This window comes from Thermobia domestica, chromosome 11, assembly GCF_964235325.1.
Source record: "Thermobia domestica chromosome 11, izTheDome1.hap1.1, whole genome shotgun sequence".
In the NCBI taxonomy this organism is placed as follows: Eukaryota; Metazoa; Arthropoda; class Insecta; order Zygentoma; family Lepismatidae; genus Thermobia; species Thermobia domestica.
Window position 1 is genome coordinate 267695438 of NC_137464.1, and position 24718 is coordinate 267720155.

The following is a 24718-nucleotide window of genomic DNA, read 5'->3' on the forward strand; positions in this document are numbered from 1 at the left end:
TGCACAAACATATATATGCATAACATTTACACATAAACATAACATTTATAAACTTTTAACATTTACAAATAAACATACAATGTTAAATGAAAATGCAACGTTTACCTGGACCCACAACATAAGTGAAGTTACTATCTTTTGCGCTAACGTGTCGAAGGCCAGCCCCCATTTTAAACATGCTCTCATTCACCATACTCTTACAAAATTTATCCACCTCTCCCCCGCCTTTTCCTCCTCAGTCCCTCTAATAATTGCAGCGCTTCATTTTTATTTAACATTGAGCACATAATGAGTGTACAGAAGAAACGGCTCGTCCGATTTTAAAAAATCATTCACTTTAGATTGAAAACATCACATTTGGGGACAGTTTTCCCTTTTAGATTTGGATGTAACTCTGACAATAACAAAGTTACCCTATGTCAGGAGACTTTTGAGACATCCTATATATATCAGGTGTTTATTGTAATTTGACAATACATTTGAAAGGTTTTTTTTTTTTTTTTTTACTTTTGTGATGATTAGAATTATCATAGAGTAATCGCTTTTGATATAATTTTGTTATATTGTGAAAGATGGAATACATACAGGGAGAAAAAGAAAGAGAGCTAAGTGGCTGTTGTCAGTAGCGCGCAATGCTCAGAGCGGTGATCATACGACCACGACAGAAGTCTCGGAGCGTCATTCCACAACAGTCTAAGCAAAATTTGCGGTGCGAAACGCAAAACAAAAATATACTTAATAAGCAATTATAACTGCTATACCGAACTAAGCTTTTCAAAATAACCAGACATTTGTTTATATAACAATATATATATCTTTTAACATTGAAGTGGAACCAGTATCTGGAACATCGATTATTTCTTGAACGCAATTGTTTGTAAATGAAAAAAAATTGAAGTGAAATCTTTAAGTTTTACGTCCCACGCTTATGCCGGTTAGGCTAAAGGAGACGGTGATGATGAGAGATGAATGAAATGGTGGAAAGAAGAAAGTGGGAGGAAACGGGAGAACACCGAGAAAACCCACGAGCTCGGTGTTTGTCCATCACAAAGTCCACACGGCGCGAGCTGGGATCGAACCAGGGACCCCAAGCATCGGAAGTGAACGCTCTGCGACTGAGCCACTCCGCCCCCTTGTAAATGACAGTTTGCAGTAGAAAGTTTGGCCGTTACTTAAAAAAAAAAAACGTTCAAGAAATTTATAGAATACTAGCAGCGTTCACCCTGCTTCGCTAGGGTCACCCCGGAACGCAATAAACTTTGTTACTTAGATAATTTTTACTTTTTCGCTTTCAAGTTATATGATAGAAACCATAGAAGATTGGAGTAAATGTTAACATTATATCGCCTGTTATTTATGTTAACCCGCCGAGTGACACGGTCATGTGGGTTGCATATAAATACGGTTAGATTTAGCTATGATGAGCTAACAAAGGATTTGTACGTTATGGACACTTGAATGGTCAATTATCTCAAGACACTGGTAATTGAAAATTAAAGTGATATGATAAAAACCATCTAGGGTCCAAATCTTAATAACCCCCCAAAAATGAAAGAAATTGGTTCAGCCGTATTAGCGTGATGAGCTAACAAAGGATTTGTACGTTCTCTTTTATATATATAGATTACATAGCTAGGAACGAGAAACGGGGTGCTATATTTTTTTAAAGGAGAAAATTTTATGTCCCATTTGGATTCTTTTCGGGACACCGAACTTTTTTAAAAAAAACAAAAATTAATTCTGTTAAAGACGTGACCTGAGATGATGGATGCATCGTTAACCGCTGATGTAAGAGATTACAAACACGCAAGATAAAAATTCATCTTGTAAATTATATTGCTCTACCATTACTTGGAGACTGTTAGGCCGATATTTTTACTAAGCTTCGTGACAGCATAATTGCACAAAACCACTCATTACGTTTTTTTATCTGAAATTTTGGGGATACTGTGGCTCAGTACTAGAGTTCTTAACTCTGGTGTCCCTTATTCGATCCCCGTCCAAGTTAAGATTGTGGTGTACAACACTGTATTCGTGGGTTTTGTTCGGGTAGTCCCGTTTCCTCCCACTTTATAATTCCATTAATTATATTATCATTCATTTGCTTTAACCATCGTCTTCCTTAGCCTACAGCGTGGCCTCACGTAGCGTAGGCGCTAGCAGTGGAAAAAGGGGTAAAGCTTTCTCAGATTAGCCATTCTGATGAGGTTTTCTTCATTCACACCAGACAAATGCCGGGATGGTACCTAACATACAGGTTCCTAGCCGCTTCCTTCCTTCCCCTTCCTCGGATAGTGTGATCGCCCAGGAATGTCATCCCTCATATGTAACGGGCTAACATGACCATAGATGTTGAAAGATCAAAAATTTAATTCCTCAGCCTAAAGAACGTAATCGCGGGGGGAGCCTTATGCAGAGTCGTTCTGTGACGTGATTAGTACCAGACTAACATGTTTCCTGCAATAGTCAAACCTTTAGTATGACGCTAATCATACGTCAAAACGACCTTGAAAACGCATAGGCGGGAAATGTTTAACCTATAAGATTTCATTTAAATTTCTTACATGATACTCTAATGATGTAATGAGCTGAGCAAAGATAATAAGCAATCAACAATATTAATTTATATTTTACTATTAAGCTAGCTATAATTGCCAGCTTTCTAAAAAATATCGTAGTTAGTAGTAGTATAACTTAATAACTAAGTAGTAGTAGTAGTGACTCACACTGCCCTGACGTCACATGCCATTCCAGGAAGGTTGCTAACTTTCTCTGCAACTTAAGTTTTATTGACAATTAATGAAAAGATTCTCAGTGAATATGGTAAAATTTTGTAATTAATTAAAAGCATTATTATTATAAAATGGATCAGCAAGTGAAATGTAAGCGTTTTGTAACCTAATTCTCAAAACTTGTCGATAGTTGATCAAAGCGTACCTTGCTGCCATCTAGTGTCCATCGGGAAAGTTTTCTTGTACCGCAAGAGCAACAGATTTGCTTTAGCGTTTCCTTATCTTCGGTAATTGAGTGTAAACTTTGTTGTTCTTAGAACAATAACATAACGTTTTGTAATAGGTGGATACGCAATTTCCTTGTATTCGTATTATATTTATTCTTCTTATTTTTGGAGCTAGAAATCTATACGCAACGTGAATTTCAATCAGTGCTTTAGAAATATTTATTCATAATAAAATTATCCTTTCATTTATTATTATTATTATTATTATTATTATTATTATTATTATTATTATTATTATTATTATTATTATTATTATTATTATTATTATTATTATTATTATTGGAAAGAGTGAAAAATGTCTGATTAATATTTCATGCCCTATTGCTTGCCTCTATAAGTAAGAAAATTTACACCCTTCCGAAGTAGAAATGCGCACCAAGAGCGGAAGGTAATAGGGAACAATTGCTCCCGACCTAGATTTAACAAAGAGGTTCACTTCTTCGAAATATATCTGAGTGTGAGAACATATTGGATTTGCTTACTCATTTACTACAATAATAAAAAATATTTGCTGTAGTTAATGCGATGTTATGCAATGTATGTTAATAATAACTGTTTTACATGAAGGACTGTAATCTAAGCATCAAGGTATGTATATTCGCGGTTTCAGTTTCGCTTCTGGTTCGAACATTTCTCCTTCACTGGAAAAATCCTGCGGGCGTTTATGGAAGTAGGGATGGTATCGAGATGAGGCGAAACTCTACTCGACCTGATAAGATAGCCGTCTCGATCCAAGTCTCATCCTGATAGTCACGAAATAAATTTTATGAAATTAAAAATATTTGTATAACTTAGTAGAATAGCGTGACCTCTTCTTTCCTTATATATATACATATATATATATATATATATATATATATATATATATATATATATATATATATATATATATATATATATATTCAGTTCACTATTAGTTGTTGAATTATTATTAGAGATCGTGTACCTCTTTGTGTTCGACCCCCCCCCCGTGGGATAAACAGTGTTTAGGCAATTTACCGCCCTGTGCAATGGTATCATTTGTCGCTCCCTTTCTCCAGAAAAAATAAATAAATCTTGAAAGCCACGATTTTAAGTATGCTACCCAATTATGAACAACAAAAGGTGGAAGAAAGCACTCGCACTCAGAAAGGACTAACACTATAATACAGTCTCCTTTTGTCTGTTTTTCTTTAATTAATAGTGGGTCCGCGGTAGCTCAGTGGTAGGACGTTTACGTCTGGTGCTTGGGATCCCGGGTTCGATCCCAGCCCCCGCCAAGTGAACTTTGTGGTGGACAAACACCGTGTGCGTGGGTTTTCTCAGGGTTCTCCCGTTTCCTCCCACTTTCTTCATTTCATTCATTTCTCATAATCATCGTCTCCTTTACCCTAACCGGCATAACCGTGGGACGTAAAACTCAAAGATTTTCATTTCTATAAATAATAATCTTTATGTTAGTGAAAGATAAAGCAAATATATCTACAGAGGAAAGATGGTAATCCTTTTTATGGAATTCAATATCGAGCTTCAATCTCAATACATCAGATTGCAATTCGAATGCAGCTAGATCTTTTAACTGTATTTCTTGATTTTCCGTCTATATCTTTTTTTTTTTTTTTTTTTTTTGTTTCCACCTTCAATGATAAGGACCTTCTTTGTGACAGAGACAAGACTAGTTTTCATATCGAAAATGTGATAATTAACTAAATGGAACAGGTGTTCGCTACTATTCGAGAATTGATTTCTTGTAGAGGGTGGTCCGGAAGTGGGCGTACCCCCCCTTTAGTTTCAAAAATATTATGGTAGAATGTCTGTACGCAGTTACCTTGAAGTCTTTAGAGTCTTAAGAGTCATAAACATCGGTATGATCACCATCCATGTCGTAACACAGCTGAATTCTGCGCCAAATTCTCGTAGATGTTTTGCGGAGATACTCCGGAGTCTCGAGGGTGAAGGCGTGTTCCACAGCTGCTCGTAATTCCTGCGTTGTGTGATATCAGGTGTTTCTTACTTGCTGCTTTATGAAACCCCAGAGAGTATTGTCGGGACTTCTTTGAGCCCAGGCAAAGGGAGCTGGTGAAGATGCAAAACCTCTTCAATTCCAGCGGCCAGGAAAGGTCTGATTCAGGTAATTACGCATGTGAATCGCGAAGTGCGTTGGTGCTTCATCCTGCTGTATCACAACAGTGTCTTTGATGCAATTTTCTTCTAGTTGAGGCACCAACCGCTCATTAAGTATCTCCAGGTAAGAATAGGATGGGTAAAACCTAAAACCGTCAGAAAACACCAATTAGGGATATGTTCACTTCCAGATCACGCTATATTTGACAACCATCAAGCAATTTTATGCTGGGTTTTTCTTTAGCACTGTCCATGTGACAAACTCATGCTACCTAAATAGGCCTATGATTTATGAATGTAGTATTCAAATAGAAGGCCAGCTTAGTAAATTTAACTACCATCATCATGAAATCTGCTTCCAACAAGAAATATTTAAGTTAAATAATAAGTTATGACAGATTTTGCCGCCCAGTGAAAATGCACATACGGTAGAGCTGACATTGGGTATAGCAAGTCTTGGTTAAAATTCGGAATGGTGATTCGAATTCCACTTTCAGCAGTGGATGTTATCGCTGATATTGGTGCTGATTACGGTTGCCAGACATCTGGCTTTTGAACACAAAAATTGATGTCCGGCTTTGTACGCAAGCCGAACGCGCTTTTGTCCTCCTTTTCGAGATTGGAGACTAATTAATGAAACAATGAAACAGGTTTTCAAGATGCATAAAATGTTTCCAGAATGGAGATAGGATAAATAACTTGTTAGTACCATGACTTTATTAAATACCATGACTTTAAGTATCATTAGTATTGCTATCTACTAATCAGTTATCATTATGTACTTGTACTTTTGTATTAGTTTACTTTAATAATGTATTAGTTTCTATATTTTTTTTCTTTTTCTTTAAAATGTACTACTTGATATAATCTGAAAGCAAACTTAAGTTTCGGTAAAAGCAATTTTTTAATTGATATTTTTTAAAAGTCAAAGTGTCCTTCTTTTTGATTTTACAAATCTGGCAACCCTAGTGCTGATATTGCTTAAACTCCAATCGACGATTTATTCCTGTTCTGTAAAGTAAGTATAATTTAATACTACTACCAAATAACACGGTAGATACAGCCAGAGCCGTAGCTTGGGGGGGAAGAGGAGGTGAGCAGGGCGGTCGTCCCGGGCACTGATAGCAAGAGAGTGCCGAATGAACAAGAAGAAAGGAAAAGTGTTGCAAGTGAGTAAAGGACATGTCACCCCTAAAAATTATTGGCGTCCTATGAAATCAATATTGTTGTCGGTTTGCAAAGAAATAGATTTGTTAAAAATTGCCTTGCTCGCTCCGCTCGCAATGCAAACTTTTCAATACCTCACAAGTCTTTACTTATTATTTAAAGAAGGTTATTATTTATGCTTTGTTAATGACAAGGTGCCGAGTAATGGCTTATAATGTACGCAGAAGGGTTTTAAAAATCAAAACCGGTTAAAGTCTGAAATCAACATTGAGAAATTCGCAAAGAAGGCTCCTTCCGAATTGCTGTTATATTACATAAAATATTTTTACCGTAAAAGAATAGAAATTAAAGTGCTATTTGAATGGTCACATACAGAATAAAATTACAAAAGTTTACAATTATTACTGGAAATCAATGCTGTCACCCATTTCGAACATTTTAAAAGCACGTAATTTCTAGTCTATTGAAATGGCATTTGTTATCAATAGTATGAAATGAAAACAGTTGTAAATTTCGATAACTGTTCTCCAAGTGGATACAACCAAAGGTCATTTTGTAAAGTTTAACAAAAAGTCCAAGATAAGTCTCTTGAAAGCATCTGTTATTTGTAAAAGAATACATAATGATCGCTTTTGGCTGTTGCAATGGTCTTTCCAAGCAACTTGATAAAAATTTAGTGTAGCATAACCGAGGTTGTTTATGTTGTATGTTAAAAAAAAAAAAAAAAAAAAAAAAAAAGATTGGTAAGGTGAGTGTAGGGAAGCGTCGAAATCTCCAGATACAGCAACATTGAATGGAATTGAATCGTAATGCAAATTTTATGCCCGTCTATCATCTATAACACTCTTCCTTGAGTACTTTGTACTGTACACCACAGGAAATCACGCTATCTTTGCAAATATTAAATTATTACTACTACTACTTATTCTACTGTTAATGTATGAAGTACTTTGTTACTGTTCGCTCTTTCTCAGTTTACGCAATGAATTATATTTTGAATCTCAAACAAAAAGTACTTAAATGAAAGTACAGTACCATATATCTTTCCCGTACAAAAGAACTCTCTTCGCTGGTCTAGTGGTAGTTCTAGAGCCGATGGGTGTAACCGAGCGATTTGAGGCGTTTGGCTGACGATCGTGAGGTGAAACCGATCAGGGGTTCGAGTCCCTCTCAGGGGCGGATCCAGGACCGACTTCTGGGGGTGGTGGTGGGTTGTCATACTGCTACTTTTAAGGGCTCCAAATTTTGGGATGGGTTTTATTTATATATATAAAATAAGAAAGTTTCCTCTTCTGGGGGGGGGGGTCGATCGCCCCGATCGCCCCCTGGATCCGCCCCTTATCCCTCTGAAGAGCAAGGGTAAAATTTTAACTTTCCTCGATGTTTCTGTGTTCGTGATCCTGTTGTGTTCGGATTTCGTAAAATGTAGATGAAATTACCATGGGAACTAATAGCCTATATCCCGGTTTAGATGACCTTTAAAAAAAATGGCTAGTGCTTAGGGTCTATGCCTCTGGTGCAGATACTCTCGAGATCGATTCCCAGTGGCAATGTATAAAAAATAAGGAGACAGTTAATTATTTGTCTCCTTTAATCTAAAGGTCATAATCATGGGATGTTAAACTAAAAAAAAAAAAAAAGTTTCTGTACAAGAGCGGTCTTAGTTCTAGAAGTCGAACCTTTGGTCCGAGTATTGAGGACTGAAGTTTTCTAGTCCATTTCCTGGTTCTATATACAAGTTAAAATATTCTATATGGTTATTGCAAAACATAGTTTAATTGACACTTTATAACAGGTTTTCTGGAAATTTATAACCAGCTTAATTCTCCAAATAAATCTAATAGTAGCTACATTGTTCATCCTGGGTTAAATATCCAATCAAGTTAGATATTAAAAGTTATTGGATCCCATTATGCCAATGCATCTTTAACTTCCTTCTTGCGCTAATAATCAGGGCCATTTTAGCGCATGGGTCCGATGACCACTTATCCAGGAACCCCACCAACCAAATTATATGTATTGCCTTTACAATTTAGACGTAGGAGCTCATAAGACCCATGCTGTTAAGACGGCATTGCTAAAGTATGGTTTTTATGTTCGCAGAGGATGACGTTTGCTTCCTATGCGTACTTTGGGAGTTCGGGACAACAAGAATTCTTGTTCCACCAAACCCTGTTTTAGCGAGAGCCAGTTAAAACGGAATTTCCGTTCAGAAAGGGATTTTCCTTTCCACTTTGTGATGTCTCATTTGGGTAATGCTGAAGATTTACATGGAAAGTCATGCTTACCGTCGTCGGTCAAAACATCCCACTTACATAGATGTTGTCAAGTACGGGATTTTTTTTTTCAAGAATTGTTTAATTTAAAAATGCTACGTCTTCATAGATTGGTACCCCTTATTAACTTTCGAACATTATGTATGAAATTTCTGTAACTAAGAATATATTATAAAGAGTAATAGGAGAGGAGAAAATAGAAGAAGTGATTTGTTTTCGATATTTAGGTTAATAATATAAAGTCTGAACGTGAAATAAAAGCAAGGATAGGAATGGCAAAAGAAGCCTTTAAGAGGAAGAAAATTTTGTTTTATGGGACCTTGAATAAAGGGTTGAGAAAGACTTATAAAATGCATCGTGTGGAGTATTGTACTGAATGGATCAGAAACATGGACATTAGGCAAAAATGATGAAAAACGACTGGAAGGTTTCAAAATGTGGGTGTGGAGAAGAACGGAGAGAATTAGCTGGGTCTAGCAGAAAACGAATGAGAGGGTGTGGGAAGGAAAGAATAATTTTAAATATTATTAAGGAAAGGAAGAGGACCTGGCTGGGACATCGGCAAGAAGCAACTGCATCATGAGGACATGGTAGAGGGTATGGTGACAAGAAAAAGAGGGAGGGGACAAAGGGGACTACAATTAATGGATGGTATCAACACAGAAATTCGTGCATGAAGACGAAGAGGTTAGCGGAAAACGGAGGAGCATAGAAGCTTCTTAGTTGCAGAAAGCGACCTGTCAATAATGGCAAAATATCTGTGATGATGATAATGATGGAAAGTAGACTTTACATTTCCTAGTATTTGACTTCACGTGGTTTAATCATAAGTCTGGATTTAATTATAGGGCTTATCAACAAATTCAGGAAACAGGATTTACTTTATACTCTCCATTTATATCCTCGACATTATCAATATTATAAAATTAAAAGTGACTCAATCTTTTGAACCAGTCGACCGATCTCGATCACATTTTCAACATAGATGAGGTTTGGGCACCTGGGATGATTTTTATTATTTTACTTTGACAGTGCAGCCTAGGAAAGGAGGGGGGGGGAGACAGTTATAAATCATCGAAAATAACTGATTTTACTGTCAAATCTATAGTTTTTTTTTTTTTTTTGGAGGCAGGGGGGTGGCTGATATGAACAATGCACTTCCGATGCTGTTTAAGTCCAAATTAAGCCCTGCAGTTGAGAGGAGGGGGAAATATATAAAATTGAAGACAATGATCGATATTAATATTGAAACCAGTTTTCGGGGTCGCTGAGATGAACATTGACACTTCCGATGCCATTTAAATCAGGGTTGATATGTTTAAAACAAAATGTTTAAAACAAGTGTTTAAAACATGTTTAAAACGAGAGCTGTTGTTTTATTCAGTTTGTTTTAAACGTTTTAAACAAATTGTTTTAAACGTGTTTTTTTTTCGATGCTGGTTGGACATGTTTTAAACAACTAAAATATCAGATTGAGGGAGCTAATTTAATTTTCTAACAACCCATCCTCCGCTGGATTTGTGCATGGAGTAAATTACAAGCAGAGTTACATTCTTATTATAACAGCAATTACTGAACGAAATTCTGCACATCAGTGTGCGTATAACTAAACCAACAGAAATTCAAGTGAAGTATTTGAACATTTCTTAATTTCCAAGAATAACGGAGGTTAAACACACTATACATTATTCTAAGATCCAAATTCACAAATTCAAAACTTGGGTATTTTTTGATCACTATCATTTCCATAATAATGAAAAGTTTTCACATCATAAGCTAGAAGAAATGCTCTGACACATACAATACAACTCATAGAAAAGAGCAGTGACTAGCCTACAAGGAGCAAATAACATTTTAACTAAACAGTTTTCAAGATACATCTCTATCTGCAACATGGGTAGCTATTAATAATTAGTGTCTACGGCATAACAACACAATTAACTCTAGACACTCGCCAGGGATTGTAACAAAACGGTAGACTCTCATGTTCGGGGGTCTGGTGATCCCCCTAATTATCACAGAGTCATGAGTTATACTCCATTGGAAAGCTTATAGACCACACATTCCATTGAGGTAACATTCGTGAAATTCCCGCCGTATTTGTAGAAAAAGAACAGACATAAAAATCATTAAAAATATGAAAATACTGACTTTGCGGGGCCCTGGCAATCCTTGCAGTCACCCTACGCTGACAAAATGATGCTAACGTGTAGGCCACATACTTGTGACAATAATATAAGAAATGGTAGCCATTGCTGCCATTGCGTAATGAATTTGTTTTATGTAGGAAATATTTAAAAAAAAAATGTGCAGAAAAACATTCATTGAATTAGACATTCTCTCCCCTCCCCCACTATAGTACCACGTCCATATGAAAATCATTTTTGCTGCACACATCATGTATACAAACAAGAATTATGCGTCTTGACCACTTCAGTGAAACATATCTTGTGTTATATGGGACCGTCCCGAAAATAAATGTAAATTAACCAAATTTGACCCCCTCTTCCTCTATAAACAACAAGAATGCATACAGGTTACTATCATGTAGGGGACTACTTCATTGCTTCACATACCAATTTTTTATGGATGTACCACAAAGGGGAGGAATACCCGCCAAAACCTGATGAAAAAAAATGATGAAAAATTAAAAAAAAAAAAAACAAGTTCATCCTCCCTGTCTCGGTCGTACATACGTACCCCTATATACATAAAATGCAACTGACGGAAAGCTTTATCCCTCAAAAATACGTTGGTACCAAATAATCTTTCTAGCTTAATTAAGGACTGAGCTATTGCTGTTTGTTGTAAAAATAAATGTAATTTACGTCAAAAAACCGAGACTCCAAAAACTGGCTAACTTTGCCCCCTCCCTGCTACCCCATATAAGCAAGAAGTACAAATATACGAAATTACCATGTAGTGGCTTACTTCATTGCTTCACGTAACAATTTTTATGAATCTATCCCCCAAGAGGGGGAATGGCCCCCAAAAAAACTGTTGAAAAAAACACGATATTTACCCTCCTCCCATATACATAAAATGCACACCAGCAAAGCTGCATCTTTCAGGAATAAATTGGTACCAAAACCTTCTTCCAGCCTTAATTTGAGGTTTAAGACTGAACCATTGAGGTTTAAAGCCCTGACAGCAGTTGCATCAATGGGCGTTTAAAGATTAAGAATGCAGACGACCAGTAGAACGTAACACAAAGAAACTAAAGTACATATTCTGTAAACGGAGATCGGGAAAATCCCGATTTCTTTCTCCGGAATTGAACATTTGGGCGGATCGAGTTTAGGGAAGTTCCCGAAATTTGATCTAGTGGTTGAATATAGATGGCAAGCAATACCTAAGAGCATTGGCGTCTCTGGCATGTAAAATTTGGGGGGGACATCAAAGGAAATGATCTAACTGCTAGTATCTCAGTGGAATTTTATATTATGTCACTTCAAATATTGGGGGGGACGCGTCCCCCCCGTCCCCCCCACCAGAGACGCCCATGCCTAAGAGTGTAAAAATGTAATATATATGCCTATTTAGATTATTGTTTTAAACAAAATAAACATTTTAAACATGTTTTTCTTTTTTGTTTAAAACAAAGTACTTTGTTTTAAACGTTATAAACGTTTTAAACAAAAAAAAACATATTTTAAACATAAAAAAGTTTTATTTATTGTTTTTTTTTTAAAAACATGTTTTTTTCAACCCTGGTTTAAATCTAAATTCAGTCACGCGACATAAGGGAGGAGGGGAGAGAAAGTAAGTGACGCTAATAACTTCTAAATGTGAGAATTGAAGAAATGAAACGAAATTAAATTTCTGGTTTTACGTCCCACGATTATGCTCTTTTGGCTAAACGAGACGGATGATTATTGGAAATTAATGACTATGAAGTAATCGATGGAATGAGAATGAGGGAGGAATAAGGAAACTGAGGAAATCACGTACACGATATTGTCCACCACAACTCCCTGCAGATGGAGATCAAACCACAAAACCCTAGTGACAGATATGGGCGCTTCACCACTAAGCCACCGTGTCTCCTGGTCACTGCTGTGCCGTGGAAAATCAGCGCCCGGGGCGAGAGTACGACGGCGTCCTCGTACATATGAGTGAGGTTGAAAAAACCAGCCGCGAAGTGTAAGAAAAAATCCAAAAATAAACCCCCTTTCCCTTTATTCTGAGCACTTTTATCACTTTTTTCCTTCCATTATATATATATATATATATATATATATATATATATATATATATATATATATATATATATATATATATATATATATATATATATATTTTCTCCTGAATTTTGCGCCTCTTTACTTCAGTGCCCGGGGCCGTTGAACCGCTTGCTACCCCACGACACGGTACTGGCCCTGGTGAAATGTGACATCGTGTGAAGTCCCATTGATATTGTTCTTAAACAGAATGAAAGTGTCACTATTATATCAGTGACGCTGAAAACATGGATCGGACAGCAATAGCGCTTGTTTTCGATTACTTTTACATGTCCCCACTCTCCACTCCCTTCCCATGCCGCAACATTATTAGACCCTTGGGAGACCTAAAGTTGATAACCATGCGAAGTATATATTATTTTAATTGGTTTACTAGTTGTTGCATGATTCGATCACACGCAAACTTACATTTGTTTTTATACAATACCTACACTAGCTGAAATACCCCTTTTTCGCACGGGGAGAATAGATTTATGCGAAATAGTTGAATCCCCTTTCCCTTAGAATATTTATTCCAATGAAAGTGCAGCGAAAAAAATACAAAAGTTACTCTACTTTTAGCATAAATATTGAAATATTCTACACCCACAGAACACGCCTTTAATCAAATTGATATGGATTAAAAATTCGGCTTGAACTTGCATACTACCAAAATTTATTTCAAACGGGTCAGACGTTTTCTCGGCCTTAAAAAACTATGAATTGACACAAATCTAAGTCATTTTTGACATTTTATTTTTCACTTCCCTCCTCCCACCCTCTGCAAATGGAGATGAACTTAAACGGCACTGAGGCCGCAATGGCTCAGTGGTAGACTGTTCAAATCTGGTACATGGGATCCTTGGTTCGATCCCAGCTCGCGTCAAGTGAGCTTTTAGTGAATAAACACCATGCGCCTGTGTTATCGCGGGGTTCTCCCGTTTCCTCCTACTTTCTTCATTCCACTATTTCATTCATTTCTCATCATCAGCGTCTCATTTAGCCTAGTCGGCGTAATCGTGGGACGTAAAACTTAAAGATTTTCATTTTTCACTTTTAAACGGCACTGGAAGCATCATTATTCACTTCAGCTACTCCGAAAAATATGAAATCGACACTATTATCGGCCGTTTTCAATAATTTTTAAATGTCACAATCCCAGTGTGCTAATGGTGCTGAGCTGGAACTTAAATGGCATCTAGAGTGGCATTTTTTTAATCTAAGGGACCCTGAGAACTATCAATGCGACATTAACATCGGTCGTTTCTTATCATAATTTGTATGACCCTCCCACTCTCCCTAGGAATGCTTAGGTTACCCCCACTGAACTTGGAATTAACCGGCATTAGGACTGGCATTAACGTAGCGACACTGAAAACTATGGATTCGACACTAATATTGGCCATTTTAGATCATTCATAGCCTATATGTATCCTCCTCTCCTCCCCCTAGGATAAGACCTCACGACGGGATGAACTTGAAATTAAAGGGCATTGAAACTGTTAGCTATCAGTTTATGGACACTGAAAATTATAGATTTGATATTCATATCAGTTGTTGTATCTTTCCCTCCCACACCCTTTATGTGTGCTAGGGAGGTCTTATCCCGATAGTATTCTTTTCCAGACTACAAGTAATGTGTGTATCAAAAGTCTGAGTTTTACATTCCAGGGTTATGCCGGCTAGGCTAAAGAAGATGGTGATGATGAGAAATGGTGGAATGATGAAAGTTGGAGGAAACGGGAGAACCCCGCGATAATTCAGGCGCATGGTGTTTATTCACTAAAAGCTCACTTGACGCGAGCTGGGATCGTAAAGTGAACTCTTTACCACTGAGCCACCGTGGCCCCAATATGTGTATCAAGTTTAGTTAAAATCAATTGCTCTGCGTGTTCCAGAGTTTCGGTGGAAGACACACAATCACATTCATCTATTTTTATAAAGATATAACATCTTATCCTTAAGTTTGACTTCAAAGATTACAAGATATGCATAATAATCTGATAGTTACAGGGAACAATTCATTTATTCTTTCTTTTTTCCAGTACAGATGACGATTAGCAGTCAAGGCTTCCTTCCAGAACTCGCAACTGATTTTATTTGTCTGACGCCACTGTCTATGAATTTATCTTTTCTTTTCTTTTTCTTTTTTTCTTTTCTTTTTTTTTTAAATATTCACCGACTTGAAAAAAGGAGGTTATTAATTCGACCTGTTGTGGGCATGTTCATGAGTAACTTGTCGATTTGTATACCAATTCTGTTGATTTGAAGTCGGTTAATATTTTCTTTTAAAAGTTATTATTTTACGTGTAATTGTTAGAGGGAATTGTCGAATTAAGTTTATGGCGCCATTTGTCGTACAGTGGATTATTCCAAACGTCGAAAGCTCAAATCTCTTGACCGGCAATCATAAAGATTTTTCCCCTTATCATTTACGGATTTTTCCCACCATCCTTTGATTTGACCAAAGAAATACCTGAATAATAATGCCATTATAGCTTTCTTGTCGTCTCTGGCATGTCGTCGTTGAATACAGACATCTTGTCAGTTTATACATGAAGTCCTCTAATTTTCGTTTGCTTCTCATCTTCGCTTACTTAGCAGGGTTGGAAAAATACATTAAAAAAAAGAACAAAACATGTGTTTAAAACATGAAAAAGGTGTTCAAAATGTTTTAAACATGTTTTAAAACACACAGAAAAAAAACATGTTTTAAACATTTTGAACAGTTTAAAACATGGTTTTAAACATATTTCAAAATTGTGTAATAATATATTTATTAAGACTTTTTTGCTCTTGCAACCGATCTTTTCATTTATTTTAATCTGGTTAAGACTACACTGTGTTGGATACAGAATATTTCAGTATTAAATTAGTAATTCTCAACTCATTTCATATCATGACCCCCTTTTATTACACCCTCTTGCCAGTGTCTCTCAAAAGTACTTTCTTGGTTGTAATAAGCCTTTTAGATAATTTTAAATCTACCTACTACGGAGGTTTCACACAATCTATCAATATACATGGCAAAACAAAAGTCCTCACCATCCTTGTGTGTTGAGAACGGGTTGAGGGAGAATGATGAAACTTAGAAGTGGTCTGACACATCAGATGGTGTTATCATGATCATGGCGGTCATCTTTGCTTGGTGTTCGAAATTTCAAATGCGAAGGGAGTCATGTTTCATGTTTTAAGGCTAGAATATTACCAGAAATACGGTTGTGCGGTTATTTTAGCCCTAAAGCAAGTTATTTCGGAGTTACCGCTTCTGAACGTTATGTTCTTAGGGGCTAAGCTCGCGTTTCGTGGAAGCAGGTGAGATTTTCGTTGCAAAATTTGATTACTATTTCAGAACACTGATGCTAATAAAATTATCTTAAAATAAATTTTCAAAAAGTAATGTTTGAAGCACCCTTCATGTGATGCTAACTTTAGAATATTTTCTTCAAGCCTATGTAACTGGTTGTTTTTTGAGTCAATAATTTGTTGAAGAAAAGTAATATTTGGGACGTTCAGAGCACAATTTATTCAAATCGATTTTCAATAAAGTTCAGTTTTGCTCAGCAAATGAATTCTATTTCAAAACGTAATATCTTCGCAGTCAAGAGTCCAAAACAAATCTAACCAAAATGCGAAAGGGCGTAGGATAGTTTTATATGACAGCCGCTAGACAGGGGCTTCAGTGGGGCAGGAGGGCAACCAAAACCATCCCCACCCTGAATTTCAGATTTCGGGGGCAGTAAGAAAGTTTTAGGAATCTTTTGATAAGCAAAATCCAATAGAACAAGCTTGAGGTTCTTACACCGGATAAATACGAAGAACATACAGATGATTAAAACTGGAAAGTTGCTTACGCCCAATTTCCAGAATTTTAAGCAGGCCCGAAACTCGAAAGTAGAGCCACTTTTGGAATCCTTCGGTCAAAAATATACAAGAGAGCAATATAGGCCTATAGCTCCTTAGGGCCAATGGAAATGGATTATAACTGATCAAAATCCGTATTTATTCGGTGTAAGGGCTTCAAATTTTTTATGTTGGACTTTGCTCAGCAAAAGGTTTTAAATCTGCATTACTGTCCCCAAAATCTGAAATTCAGGGTAAGGGGCGGATAACATCTAAACGAACGCCCTTCTCTAGAGGCGATCATATAAAATTCTAAATTGCATCTTGTCATGTAGTTTTCCTTCTTTCATCTCGGATTCGTAGTTGTAAAAATATGACGTTTTTCGTTGGTGTATTCTTTTGGACATACCCTGCATTTATTAACGTAATTATGCATCATTGACTATGGCATTTTGAGCTTGACTTGTTAATCATTCCCATGCTGCACACAATATAATATTAGTATCTTAAATTTATGAGCAAGGAGGGGGACGTTAGTCCTCCACCACCATCAACGCCCTTGTCTAGCGCTTGTACTATGAAACTCTAGTCTACACCTTTCACGTGGTTTTTGTTTAATTTATTTCGTATTCTTGGCTACAAAAATAATACGTTTGTTGATCAAAATTGAACCAGCCAGATTTATCCTGCAACCCAAGTTTGTTCGAAACGCATAAAATTAGTTTGTTTAGTTTAATTGATTACAGTCTTGTATCAGTAGCAAGGCTATATGAAACAGGGCTTTTTGTTTAAACTGGGATCCGAACCAGTAATTTTCAAGTTTTACGTCGGATCTACAGCAAATTCCGACGTCTCGCGCCTCTACCCTCAAAATTTAATGTTAAAAGACCGAAAATTGCGCCCTGTAGCGTGGCGCATACAGACAGACAGACGACTAAATTGAGATCAAATAGACTGAAATAGTGTGACGTCACATCCTTCTCGTTGCCATGGTGATTGCCATTTTATTTTCTAAACAACAAGACGCCTAAATACCTAAAGAACCTATGTGCAAAACAAAAACAGTGATGAAATATTTCGGAACTGCAAACATTAGAGTGGAACAAATACTTATGTTTCTTTTTAAATATTTCTAATGATTGAAACTGAGAAAAAAGGGTAGAAAAGGTAATTAGAAAAGAAATATGTTAAATAATGTTACGTGCATGACAAGCATTGACACTGAAATTAGCGAGTTCACATATCTTGTGAAATTTTCCGTCTGATGTTTATTTTGAGAATCTTTATATTTTCAGGTTAGATTAAACCTTAAAGTGTACTCACCCTGTTCATAATCATATATTAACTTTAAATAATTCCGGAAAATTTTTGATTCAGTAATATGAGTATGATATACTATTCCAAATTTGAAGAGGATTATTAACAGTTGTTATACTGAACCATTCATAATTGGATGTGTAATTATTGTACGTTTTTCTAAATGCTTTTTTTTTTTAAAAAAAAAAAAGTTAATAGAGAAAATAAGAAAAGATGTTACCTATATCCACTGATGGTCTGGATTGAATATTTGTAAAGGCTAGCCTTTTCTTTCTTTTGTATTGTATACTTAGAAATAATATTGTGCACTCCCATTATAAACAGTAGACATTAGAGGTGTAAATGCCCCAATAGAATTAACATTAATATTATTCTAAAAGACTTTTTTCTTTTTTTTTAAAATCATATATTTTTACAGCTTTCTCTGTACCGACAGTTTCTCAGTCTACACGTTAGGGAGTTTATATTGCGTATAATTGCTTCTTATGGTGGATTACATGATAATTGTGCTTACAATTAACTATTCGATTTCTACCTTATTACTTAGGGATGTGGAGCTTTTAAAAATAAGCTCTTTAGTTCCATTAGCATCACGCATTTGTATAGAAAACAACATGGCGATCACCATGGTAACGGGAAGGAAATGACGACATCACTATTTCAGTCTATTGGCCCAGACACTGACGTTCGGCATTGATATTACAATAAGTATCATGCTTTAATAGTTAGCTACGCGGGCGACTGCCATACTTTGCGCTTTCTCGCCTGGTCCCCTCATAGAAGCTATGACAAGGTATAAAGCTTTGAAGAAAATTTAGAACTGAGGTGGGGAAGAGGGACGAAATAAAACTTTCATAATATAATGGAAAATATATTGTTGATACAAAATTAATTCTTACCTGAAGTTCCCAGTTGCATGTCAACCACATCACTGACGTTAGAATCATCAGAAGCAATTTTCTGATCAATAGTTTTACCATTTGTTTGGGTTTCCAGTTCTTTTCACAGCATTGATTTTCTCATAATGATTCTTAATTCATTAAACTAAACCAACATTTCTTTCTTACACGTTTTGCAACTTGCTCGTATGGTTGTTTTGTTATCTGATGGAGTGTGAGTTACTTTAATAAATTTGCTCCAAATGATGTCCTTTTTTTTCTTTCTGTAAAACTCATGTTAAACGATTCAAAGTTGTACGGAGACGAGAACCAACAATGTACAATATCAATGAATGCCTGCGATATTTTAATTTGAGAACCGCAATTTAGCAAATGACCTTTTGTTTGTTTTCTGAATGCAATACAAAACTTTGTTTCCATGATAATTATTTTATTTATTTTTTAATATCAGTTCTACAAGTAGTCCAACCTTCGACTACTACATTTTCTTGCAAGTTTACTGGTAAGAATTTAAACAATACAATATACGTTAAAAATAAGGGGGAGAAAGAGCAAAAATAAATTGTACACAAACACGTTGACCTGCTGTAGCCACGAGAAATCAAACCATTCACATGGGAAGAAAATGGTCTTTTGAATGGGGAGCACTTTCTGACAATTTTCTTTCTCTAGCAGATTTTTTTTTTTTTTTTTACAAAAATAAAGTAAAATAAAAGTAAACGTATGTTTAAAACAAATCTTTAAAAAATACATGTGTTTAAAACAAAATGTTTAAAACGTATACAAAATTTGTTTTAAACAAAATCAATTGTTTAAATCAAGTTTTAATCATTTGTTTTAAACATTTTGTTTTAAACAAAACAACCCTGTTATTTAGAGGGAAAAATGCAGACTGAAAGTATTTGGCCATGAGAATCCTGAGGTGAATATTCGGACTGAAAAAGGACGGGAGTGGGGAATGACAGAAACTTCATAAGGTGGAACTGTATAATTTATACCGTTTACCAAACATTGTTTGGGCCATTAAGACTAGGAGGCTTAGATACACAGGTAATATAGCCAGAATGGAAGAAAGGAAGAACACTGAAAATTTTAACTATAAATCTAATCGGAAATAGACCATTTGGAAGACGTGGGCGCAGGTGGGAGGGCAATATTGAGATGGATCTCACAGAAATAGGAATACAAAATGGAAAACTGGATCCAGAAGTTGGCTAAGGACAGGAAGTCAATGTAAAGCTCTTGTGAGTGTTGTATTGAATCTTGAGGTTCCATAGACCATAGAGTTACCTAGTTTTTAATATGAGATATGTGTAATTCAAAATCGTTTTGAAATGTTTCCGTCTCTGTTGTAGGCTACTCCCGTTTGCCACCACAGATGACGAAGGTTTGATTTTGTGAATCCTCTTCATTCCTTCCTTTCTTTTCTTTCTCTCATTGTGTGCTACAGTATGGCTACAACACCATCATTGTCTGTTCATTCTTTAAGGAGGAGTTGTAAAGGCTGCATTTTTAAAAATTATATATAGAACAACATACAGGGTTTGGTGGAGCACTCCTCTCCCCTCCCCTCGAAGGAAGAATGTGCATCCGAAAGCAAGTAGTGGTTCTTCGCAAATAATTTTGCAGCTGCAAAAGATGATTATTATTAACCCAGAATCCATCGAAGGGCTTTACCATCTTCTGTATAAAGTAATTATTTTGTGGCATAGCTCTTGTATAAAAAGGAACAGACCATTGTATTGACTGACAGAGACCTCTGTCTACGATCCACAGAAACCTATCCAAGCATTAAGCGTATCAAATCATAAGCGACCTACAGCTGTCCGATATTACTCACGGCCAATTGGAGTTTTGAAGAGGCCTGTCATGGCGCCTTTGTCTTCCAAAAACATCCTTTGATGAAAGGAGCCTTTTCTTTTTTTCTTCCCAGAGAACAACGAAAGAAATATGGACAGAGAAGAATATGAAGTTGAAATCCATGCACGTCATATTCTATTGATGTGAAATATAAGACTTGTTCGGATTTTTTTTTTTTTTAAAGAAGGCCCTTTCCGGTTGTATTTGGAAGGGAACCAGTCTCCCCAGGAGAACTCCCTCCCTTAAACAAAACAACGCAGTATAAAAGTTTCTCAGTTAAGCCATTATGGATATGCTAAGATGCAAAATTAAACTGCAATGTGCACGCTGTACAAGAGTCATAATCAAGAGTAGTAATTGTTAGTTTTCTTAAGTTCAATGTGCAACGATTATTCAGCGAGGCTAAGGGAGTCGGTCATAATGAGATAGATCATAATGATAGAATAAAGAAATTGTAAGAAAAAGAGAGAACCCCACGGAAACCCACACACACGATATAGGCCGACTGATAAGTTCATAAGTTCATTTGATACGGGCTAGGATCGAATCAAGGTCTCCGCACACAGAGTTGATGTCTCTCCCACTAGGGCCCCGTATATTGATAGTGTTTATTGAAGTTTAGTGTCGCTTTTCAGTACTGTGGTTATATGTGACGTGGACTTACAGAGTCTTATTTCGCATTGGACCGACTAGGCCCGTGCCTAGAGCCAATTTAAAAATTACAAATAGTCTTCCATTCTTTTTTCTCTTAAAAATGTAAAAAAAAAAAAAAAGCAAAATAAAGGATATTTTACGTTTCATATAAGCGCCGTTCATTTGGAATCTATGGAGTAATAAATAGAAACAAGGAATATTCATTCTCATTAAAATGGAACACGGTGGTTCAGTGGTAGAGTGTTTACCTCTGATGCGTGGAGTCCCTAGTTCGATCCCCGGCCAACTGAGTTTGTGGTGGACAACACCGTATCCGTGGGTTTTCCCGGGGTACTCCTGTTTCCTCCCACTTTCTCATTGTACCAATTTTTCCATTTTCATGTACTTGCTTTAACCATTATCTCGCTTAACCTAAAAGTCATAAACATTTGAAACTTAAAGATTTCACTTCGTTTCATTTTTAAAATAGAAGATAGAACCTCTCTGAATCTTTCTCGTTTGCTAGTTTTTGTATCGTACTAGTAGCTTGTAGCATCTAGCAATTAGCATTTAACTGTAATAAATTGTTGATTTAAAATAAAATAAGCTTCATTTAGTGAAGATCTAATTTTAAATTAGGGCCGAACAAAGGAAAAGGGAGGGGATGTAATTGTTGAGGGACATCGATGGTAAAAGTGTTGGGCGCTGGCGAGCTTCTAAATGCGGTCCTGCCACCAATTTACCGTAACGTGTTCAAATTCGAATGTTCTCTCAACTGGAATCGAACCGCGGACCCGTCTACAGAACGTGCGAGGAGCGTTATCCCGCCTTTTAAAAATATTTACTGAACATTAATTACTATCACTTTCGGTTTTTTTTAAAGTATTGCCCAATTTTGTCTAATTTTCCTGCGTTACTAATGCACTATAATTCTCATATACAGCTATGTGAAGATACATGAAGCTCCTTCCTTTACCTTCTAGTGACAAAAGTGAAATTATTCTGCCGATATGAGTTCCCTCAAGAGCCGCCAGTAATTGCGATACACGAGAGTGCTGGGTAGAGATACAGTTAGCAGAGTTCGATATATGAGTTGGTAGGATCATGAATGACCCGACCCAGTAAACTAACATTAGTTGTGAGGGGAAGACAAGTATAGCTATACTACGTCAATTACATTTGCCTGTAAGGAAGAATCTTATCTCTGTTACACATACTCGGACTCTTTGTTGTATGGGATATTACAATGGAGTAATTCTTCCAGGGCACGAACGGTATTTAACTGGCAGCATAAAGCGCTAAGAACAGTAGGATGTGAGACAGAGAATGTGGTACATTTTATCCTTTGAACACGTTACAGAGAGAAAAATCCGTTCTCCGGACAGCGGTATATTGTACAAATATACGGTATCCTCTTGCTTACTATAGAAATCAGTACGGAGCATACGTTATCCGTATGCTACATACGCACTGTCCTTAGATGTTATATCATGCCGTTGCAGGATGTCTGACATCTAACAGTTTTCCGTATATCACATGCATACACTTATGTTACCTTCGTCAGCTATATGTTATATACGTCCATTTGTACGTGAGATGTTGACCGCCTACATTGTTTCATACTGTAAGTACGTACAGATGGAACACTTATACAGAAAGTATTATAAAACATGCGTTTTCAGTTACGCGTCTGCTGTACGTTAAGTCCAAAAACTACAGAAATTACGCATGTAATCTATCTTTTTAAGTACGCCACCTACAATTTTTTTTTGTCAGTGTATAATCGTGAAACGTGGAACGTTATAAGAAATACTGAACTTTTATCTTCTTGAACTCCTCACTACGATACCACTAAGGTGCCATAGTTCGTATATAGTATGGTTAACGAAGCTACCCATCACGACTCTTGTAATTATTCGATTATTAAAAAAAAAAAAAAAAAATCTTTCTGGTGAGAGTAGACTTATGACTTATGACTAGAGACAAAACTTCTTCGTTAATGCGATATGTGCGAAATATTAACAAAATGCGTAGCTATATGTTTCAGAAAACCTCAAACTTTTCGTTTCAGAGACAGAAATCGCGAATTTTTTTTTGGCGAAATTTGGCATTACTTGCGATAAATGCGAATTAAAACTTAAAAGTGGAATTGTTGCTAATTACTGCTAATAATAACTATGAAGCGCATTTCCAATATTATTTAACTTAAAAATCATTGCATTTTACCGAAAACGTGCACGACGCTAAATTAAGTTTTCCATAAAATCTTGTGGCGTGATGTGATTTTTTGGGATTTTCAACGCCTATTTGTGCGTCACTAAGGTCAGCTGGTACCCTTATGTTCACCTTATTGTCGGGGAAAGGAAAAACGCAAAATAAATTAGAGTTAGCTCAAGCAGGAAAATTTGGGTCTGCTACTGCAGAGTTAATTAAAAAGGATCACCAGGCTGAAATAGAACTAAAGTTGAAAATCTGTGTGTCAAACGTATTGATGAAGCTGCATTTACGAAAAGCTCTGCGAGTTATTTGATCCAGAAACTGTTTCACTTGATAAAGATGTACACATCAATAAAACTGAACGGTTGTTTAAATCGTTGACTGTGTTTTGTGGTGAAAATGTTCATGATCTGTTGGCTGCTTACTGTGAATTTAAAAGTAAGGTTATTGAAGTTCTCAACAGTGAGGATAAGGAAGTTGACATTGTATCGTTGTTAAACAGCTTAGAAGTTAACTACAGGTCATTTCCTGTCAGCTCGTTACATTCAATATGGTTGCCAGTCTCGAGTGTTGGTGCCGAGAGATTCTTTTCCAAGTATAATATGATTATTATTCACACTTGCTATATGTTATTCTTTAACTAAGTATGAGGTTAGAGGAAGTGTTTTTGTATTAATTTCTATATTTCAGAGAATACATGAGCTAGAATGTGCATCTAATCAACGCATATCCTTATTTTTGTATTAGATTCACCTTACTATCAAAAATATACTGTTTACAAGTACCATATCAAAAAAAAAAAACTTGTGCTACATTTAAAAAATATAAATGCGAAAATTGTGATAATTAATGCTACAAAATATCAAAATTGTTGCGAAAGAGTTTCGTCTCTACTTATGACTTATGGCTTTCTTAAAACTGAAGTAATAAGTAATACTTTTAACAACTTAACGTCGTCAGACTCTTAATCTCAGGAAGAGTGTCTGAGCAAGGCAGCGTTTTTGAAACTATTACACTTAATTTCAGTACTCTGATTAGAAAGTTTTTTAAAAAATGTTAAAATGAAATCTTTCAGTTGAACATTACATAATTTTGCCCTTTTAGGCTAAGTGGGACTGATGATGATGATGATGATGATGATGATGGAAGAATTGGTGGAATGAG

General features: G+C 36.1%; 1 protein-coding gene across 2 annotated transcripts in view; it reads right to left on the reverse strand.

Moving 5' to 3' along the window:
• The window catches only part of LOC145665071 (uncharacterized), a 147114-nt gene that overhangs the window by 9366 nt on the left and 113030 nt on the right, over positions 1-24718 (reverse strand). The gene's annotated exons all lie outside the window — the stretch shown is intronic.